At 38.1% G+C, this 8348-nt stretch overlaps 1 pseudogene; it reads right to left on the reverse strand.

Annotated features, from left to right (window-relative positions):
• Positions 1 to 2587: 2587 nt before the first annotated feature.
• LOC149215063 (protein CHROMATIN REMODELING 20 pseudogene) lies at positions 2588 to 3736 on the reverse strand (annotated as a pseudogene).
• Positions 3737 to 8348: the final 4612 nt, after the last annotated feature.

An 8348-nucleotide genomic window follows, 5' to 3' on the forward strand; every position in this document is an offset into this window, starting at 1 on the left:
TGGTCACATCCAACTTATACAAGCCTCCAACTCTGGTACTTGTGGCAAGAACCTTGTAGTGATCTTGAATGTCTTTCACTAAAAACTATGACTTAACAAATTCCACCTCCAAATCTTGGTCAACAGTAATAGAAACAGAAATTAAATTCTTTTTGATACCAAGAACATACATCACATTATGGATCTCTCTCTCTTGTCCATTAGGCAAATTCACACATATTACTCCATAACCTTGAACTTTAAGTGATCTATTATCTCCTAGATAAACATATGTTCCATCAATGTTTTCATAATATTCATCAAACCACTCCTTATTACAAGACATATGGAGTGATGCACCAGAATCAATGAACCAATCATTCATATCATCATTTTCCACTGACAATGAAACACCAGAAATAAACAATTTAAGGTTTTTAAATCCATCATTGATTGAGGTGTCTTTGTCCACAAAATTTCCATTATGCCTTCTGTTTCTTTGCATAGAATCATTATATTTCCTTTTATAGCAATCTTTAGAATGATGCTGGGGTTTGCCACAATAATAACAATAATCATTTCTCTTATCATTCATTGGAAACTTAGACTGTGTCATACCTTTCTGTTTTTCTTGAAACTTGCCTCCTTTGTTCCTGTCCCATGGCTTTCCTCTGTATGGATGTTTTCCCTTGGCTACCAACACCAAATCTGAACTACTAGAGCCCAAGTTAAAGTTCTTCATCCTTTCATCCTCTTGTAGAAAAATTCTTGTCAATTCATCAAATGTAGGGGGCTTTTATCTAGCTCAAAGACTTGAAACAAAAATTTGATAATCTTGCACTAAGCCATTTAATGTAATGGTGACTAAGTTAGTACTAGACACCTTTTCACCAATATCTCCTAACTTATCACTTAAACCTTTGACATGAGATATGAAATTGCTTATATTTTCATTTGCTTCCATTTTTAGAGATAAAAGCTTAGCCTTCAAAAAAAAGATCCTGTTTGTATTTGTTGTTTCATACAAACCCTTCAACATATCCCAGGTTTCCTTTGATGTCTTGCAATCTATGATATGAGGGATAATGTTGTCCTTTAAGGACATAAGCAATAACACCTTTGCTTTCCTATCTCGTTTTTCCCAATCTAGAATAGAAGTTACAATAGTGGGTTTTGGCCCATCTCCACTCACAATGGACCACAAATTATAACCTTCTAAAATAGTAAACAACTTGAATTTCCAATTAATATAATTTTCTCCATTAGTTTTGGTGGATTCATTCAAATAAGTATCAGCCAACAAATTTGGTATGATAAGAAAAAAAACTTTCTCCAATCAACAAAATGCCACAAAATCTAAATCCAAATGCATCCAAATTCACCACATGGAAAGTGATCTCAAAAAATCCTCATAAAATTTCATAAAAAGAATGAAATCTCCTTATATTAAACTTCACTTCAAAAAAACTCCTTTTTATTTTTAATAATCCTCAAACCACTTATCTTTTTTTTCCTTATGAAAACCTTCTCTCTCATTAAATCACACAATAGTTTCTCTCCTCTTCCCAATGTCATTTCAAAGCAAGTTATAAAAGCTCGTATCACCCTTCTCTCATTACACTTTATAACATCAATCTCAAAAAATGATGTGCTCCATTTTTATTTTTATTTTTAACCACATGGTGAATCGGTAACTGCCAGGCCTAATCTATGGGAGACCAAGGATCAAACCTCATAGCTGCCACTATAACACCAAGAGCATAACCAACCACCTGCAAGTCGGGTATACTAAGTTCCTATTATTTTAGCAAGAGCAAACTCACGGGAAAGGGGAATCCGACCATCCGCCCCTATAGGTGCCACCATAGCAGGTCATTGTACTCAATGAAATTTGAACTTCGGTCTGCCCGGGCTTCGCCCATGTGACTTTGAACTTCGGTCTGCCCGGGCTTCGCCCATGTGACTTACCGTCAAACCACACATCACTATACAAAAGGTAGTGGGCTTGGCCCGGTTCGGTTACTACTCGCATGACGAGCTACGACCTTGCTCGGGATCGAACACAAGACCGGTCCATCATGACGAGGCCGCCTTTACCACTACGCCGCCTCCACGACCTTAATGTGCTCCATTTTAATCATAAAAGGCATATAAAACAAAGGGCTTTAATTTAAAAGGATGTTACCACCGCAAAGGGCTTTGAAATGCAGGGGCTGAGCCCCACCGAAATAAGATGAAAACCACTGCTCAATTTTACAGTGACTACAACCGACAGCAACACTATTTCACACTCACCAACTTACAACGGCAGCCTTACTCATCAGCGTCTTTCACACAGCAACTCAATTGGCAGCTTCTTTCACACAGCAACACGATTTCAAGTTTGAGGAAATTGATTTTCTCTGCACTGATTCACTAATCTTCCCAGGCATCTTTCACAAATTTGCAATAGCCAGGAATCTTCAATCAAAGGAGAACACATGCTTCAACGCTCACAAAACTTGTTCCTTTCACTACTAAACATTACAATTTATAGACACCTTTAGCTACAAATGAGCAATAACTGCACCTAATGATATTTATTATCTACTGACTACAATAACTGCAACTAATGATATTTATTATCTACTGAAACAGTGATTAATACCTGACAATCTTCATACAAAATGAAATTTTCGTGTTGAGAGTCTCTGCCCTTTTTGGCTATTTGCAATAACCCTAAATGATTCCAAATCTGGGCTAAATAATGAAGAAGCATTTCCTATGTGCCCCTTTTACAAAATCTTTTCATTCTTCATAAACCCATATATTTCTAGGAATCCGATGTATAACTGCCACTATAATGGAGAAAGATGTGTAGATATCACATATACACATTTCGGAGGAAGTTCATTTTTCATCAGATTCAAGTCCATAGGTTGTACAAAGCCTTTTAGCTTTTCATATATGACATGTGATCTTTGATTCATTATTTTCACATCATCTGCAACTGAATTAGCATGCTGCCCATTTTCTATGGGATTTTGGGAACGGTTTCTGAACTCTGGTTGTTTTCGAAAGAATCGTTATCTTACAAAGTCTACCATACAATAATATTCCATCAAATTATTTTGTAAAGGAGAACCTGTCAATGCAATTCAGCTTTCATTTTTCACTTGTTTTAATGCTTGTGTTATATCAGCCTTTGTGTTTTTTTATATGTGTGCCTCAGCACAAATGAATAAATTAGGGCGACTTTGCAAAGCCTCACAAATATCATCTGCCACATCCTTTTCTTTCACATATTTCCTAAAGATAAGTTTCAAAATGCTGCATAGCCTATCAGTAGAATTCCACCTTTTTCCTTCCATTTTGTTAATAACCCTTCTCTCTTTCTGTTCTCCCTGGAAGCATCCTCAAACATAAAAACTAGTAAAGGGTCTAAATCAAAAGGTCGCCATTTGGAAAACTGTCTCGAGTAATGTAGTGCATTCACTGGTGTTACGATAAGGGCAGTGTTCAAACCTAGATCCAAGGACTGCATAATAGTGTATGGAAAAGTAATAACCTGCAACGTCTTCCCATGTCCCATACTGTGGGCCAAAATGAAACCAACACTGTTGTCTCCGGACCTGATCTTGCTTACTGATTGAATACAGTTTTCCCACATGAAGTGTATGCCAGCAATCTGGTGAAGTTTCAAGACACATAAGATAGATGGAGATATTCTGGCTTCTGTTTCATCTTTTACCAACATCCAAAGCAGGAATTTTGTCATCTGGAGATGCAGAATAGCTATCAGAAGCCGACTGAGAGTGGATTGCTATCTTTACAACCTTATTATAGTAGTCATATTCCAGTGAAGCTTAGCAGATTATGGTCACAGCAAAAGCAGCGCCATTGTGAGTTAGTTATAATTTTCTTTTTTCTTCCTCTCACAAAACACTTTTTCACATAAGAGCCACAGTGGATTAGCGAACCTCCTTTCCCACACCAATAGAAAAAATAGTCTGAAACATCAAGATCTTTGTCAAACGAGGCGCTCCTAGAACAATATTTGCACTCTTCACATATTATAAATCCAAGCAATGGAAGGTGAATCACTTAACGTTATTCAACCCTGGGCCACTTGCCCAGACATGACACAATCCTCAGCCACTAAATCCCGAGGGGTGTAAAACACTCAGGATGACTACCAGACACTAAGAACACTGAATCCTCAGACACTGAATCCCCAGGGGCGTAAAACACTCAGTATGACTACCAAACCCCTCAGGGTGATTGTCACAGGTTGCAGCAAACACCAAACCCAGCACCATGCCCACCAAGGGAATGAAACCAGAAAACTTATATCACTATTCAAGAAAATCATCAAAAGAATGACGATAAGAATGTACTTGTGAGGTAGAGAAATTAGATCCCACAAAAGCCAAACTGTGGTCGTTCCGCACTGCAGAAACCTCTTCACACTCGCACTGCATTGAATTACCGTTTACCACAACCACATAGAGCATCCAAGGTCCCAAATAACTACGTTATGAACCACCACCTGAGATTGAGAAAGCACTATATTGCTAGCACATATAGTAACATTTAACAGCCTTCGATACCTTTCTTTTGTAAATCCAAAATTATTCCAATAAGTTCTTCTTTGTTTTCAGACCTCAACAATACCTCTTGAATTTTATCATCAACAATTTTATCTTCAGGACTTCTAGAAAACTCAGGAAACAAAGACTTTGAAATGTTTGAAGTACCTGGTATATCAGAAAATCTTTGTCTACTCCTTGAGATGATATTGGGATTATCCACAGGACTAGGTGGGTTTGGGTCAGGATTACTCCTTGTATATCTTCCTCTCGAAGCCACCCTTTAAACTTTAAGAATTAATGGAGTCACCAAGGTAGAATGCAGCCTCGAAAACCTTTTTGAGCTCCTGCTACCTTCAGAAGTTCAATCTTATAATTTCGGGAATGAGTAATCTTCAGGCTCCCGGCAGACGCACCAAAATGTTATCACAAAATCAAGCACTGAAGGGCTGCTGATCAGGTAGACTCTGTGTAACTGTTTCAGACCAATCTTTTGACTAAGGCTTAGCCTCCTTAGCCTGAGAGGGCTCTCTCAAAAGGTTATTGATTTTGACTATTGATAAGATGGCTAACTCTTGTATAGTGAATTTAACAAACATGCTGGCTGGACAGACATTACAAAGACTTCCATTGGGCTTATGGAGTTAATCATACTTCAGTAAACTATAACACTACTCATGCATAGAAGTCAGGGCATGTGATGTTTAAATACTCAAAACAACATCTCATAGAAAACCTTAGTTTACAAATACACACAGGAAATCAGAGCAGCATAAGTGAATTCTGAGTGATTGTGTATTTATACAACTTTAAAAACATTAAAGATAAAACAAAACCACATATCTTGAGCATTGAAACACTGTATGAATCTTGAGAAGAAAAGCAGCAAATTGTATTACTGAAACTGAGTTTTTACACAAGCCAAAATAATACTCTGTTTTCTCAAATATCCAACCCTCATTACATCGATGATTTAGCTATATATAGAAACATAATTCTAACTACTTGGAGCTTCCTCCTCCAGCATGAGGGGAGCTCGATGACTGCCACTAATGACACCTATCTACTTTGTAACAAACTATTAAATACAATAACTGATAATTGAAATTCTAAAGAGTTCTAATCTGATTATGACTCTAACTCTATCTCCTTCGTAGAATGATTCCTCCTTGCAGCTTTGACACCTGGTTTCCTTTTCGTTTGGCTGAGATGGCTGAGATGAGCAGTTAATGCTCCATGTTGGCTTTGGATACTGAAGGCTTTAACTGCTCAGCGATGTTGGGGAATATCCCTAGCTTTCCGGTTCTGGTCTCCCATCACTTCGAATATGCAGCAGCATGTCTTTTTAGTCTCTTTAATACCCCAAAAATATAGAACACCACCATATTTCCAGATGAGTTGGATGCTCCATCAATAGCCAAGTGGCAAGCCAAAATTCCATGTATGCAATTCATTCAATACCCTATGACCGGTAATAAAGTAGCTTTATAACCGAAAACTTTTAAACCTGAGTTAAACATTTCACCTTTTTGAAGGGACACCTGTCTTGATCAGAATGGTTGGGATGTCTTCATTTGATCTTTTACATATCCCTTAGGTGTTCCCTTTCGGAAAAATCCCGCACATATCACCAAACTGTTTGTTTGCTTTAAAAACACCACCTACAGCAGTTTCGTAGCGCGCTACGAAACTGCTGAATTTGTTAAAACAACTTGTATTTGCCCTGAGGTATTTACTGCTTAGACCTTTAATTGTTAAAACACCTTTACATATAGCAGGGATCTACATGTCCTCAAAACAAGAAAACTAAGCAAAATTTACCAAAATTGGGAACAAAACCTTTCTTTGCACAGCAATTTCATTTATCAGCTAATTGGTTTAGCTGAGCCTTTAAGTCTTCAACCTTCCTCCACTGGCCTAGCTGTGCTTCCAAGTCTTCAATCTTTTTCTTCATAGCTTTGTTTTCTGCTCTTAAACGTATATTTATCTTTTTGATGAATTTGGCCTCCTTAATTGCGGGAATTGTCCATGTATAAACATCAGCTACTGAATCCACCTGGTTCATTAGGTTTTCACTTCCTTTCAATACAGCTTTACAATAGTTTGCATATCTGACTGCAGACTCCTTAGTGGTATTCTTCAGCTTAGCAATCTCACGTTTAGTTGTTTCTAACAGGTTCCTTACAGCTATGGTATTACCTTCCTGAGATATGATAACTGTTGTATTTGTGTCCCTTTTCTTAATTTTCTCTGCCTCCTCTGTTCTGGACAATTCCTCAGCTACCTCTGTTCTAGGCAGTTTCTCAGCTTCCCTTACTTGCTTTCTTGTAATGGGTCTTCTTGGTTTGAAGATGAATTCATCACCTGGTTCATCAAACCTCAGTCTTTTTGAAGCCCTAGACTTATTGGTGCTTTCTGGTGATGACTGTGTCAAATCAACGTGTACTGGTTCAATGTGCACCGGTTCAATTTGCTCAAACTCAATGCCTCCAACAAATCACTCAGGCTTGCCTTAGATACCGGGCTTTCTTCAACAGCTACTGCTTTTCCTTTTTCTTTACTTATTTGGCTCCTTGTCCTAACCCTTAACACTGTTTCAGACCCACTTGGTCCAGGCACAGTCTTCTTATGATGAGCTTCTTCTTTTGTTGATGGCTGAGGTTGTTCTTTAATGATCAGTGGCTTCACTGATTTTCTTAATTGTGACTTGGCTTTCTTTTTATCTTTTGCCTCCCTTTGAAGCTCAGCTAGTGTAAGCTCTTCGACTGGTTGTTCTTTTTCTCTAACTGGCTGTGGAGTAAGACCTGTTTTACTTTGGAAACCAGCCATGAAAATGAACGAGTTCCAGTCTCTACCTATTTTCTGGAGACCATCCAAAACTAACAATTTAACCAAACCATGGTGAAACAAAGATGTTTCACAATCTTCCTTTCTTAATTGCACTTTGTCACACATTTTGCTCAGACTGCGAAACAAGTAAAAGGGAATATCTATGGATGCTTTACCAGTAAAATGTAACAGCAACTTGAAGTGATAAGAGTAGACCTTATTGTATCTTCCCTCACAGGTTAAGTACTTCTGAATACAGGTGAGAAGAAGGGCATAATGCTCCTTGACATAGTTTCTAGGCACTGCTTTTGTTAGGTCTTCATTCACATATGCCTCTTTAAGAAACTCTTTGCATGGATTCATATCGAACTTAAAATTCTTAAACCATTCTTGCCCCCCTCTAGGGATCTCGGTTACAGCAGCTATTGCCTCCGGAGACACTTGAACTTCCAACATAGCTATTTTAGAATTTAAACCGGTGAAGTTTAAAGCAAAATCCTTTGTTACCTGAGCATGGCCACCTTGCAGCTTCTTACAGAAATTCCAACAGCCAGCATCCTTGAATGCTTTCTTCACACCTTCATCTCTTAATGCGAGGTCTAAACCTTCAGGTTCTGTTCTCTGACATCTTCCAGATCTATGTTCTTTCCTCTCCATTTTGCTTTTGAAATCTTCGCGCAGACAATGATCAACAACTTCAGTTAAAATGGTGATTCAATTATCTTTAACTCGGCCTCTCTTGTACCCAGGTTCGCTTGGAAACAGGCTCGCTTGAAAACTCAGATACATCATCACACAAGCTGGTCACTTATGCATCGTTTACGATCATCATAAAGATCCATGCACGGTAAAATCCATTTGAATGATATTTCTGTGCATGTCTACAAATCTATTGGTGGAATTGTGGTTAATGACTGACATGAGAGGACGGAATTGGTGACTCATCAACAGACTTGACACTTTGGGAAAAAT

Source organism: Pinus tabuliformis, chromosome 1_1, assembly GCF_031772625.1.
Source record: "Pinus tabuliformis cultivar Carrire ecotype Pingquan chromosome 1_1, CPIR1, whole genome shotgun sequence".
NCBI lineage: Eukaryota > Viridiplantae > Streptophyta > Pinopsida > Pinales > Pinaceae > Pinus > Pinus tabuliformis.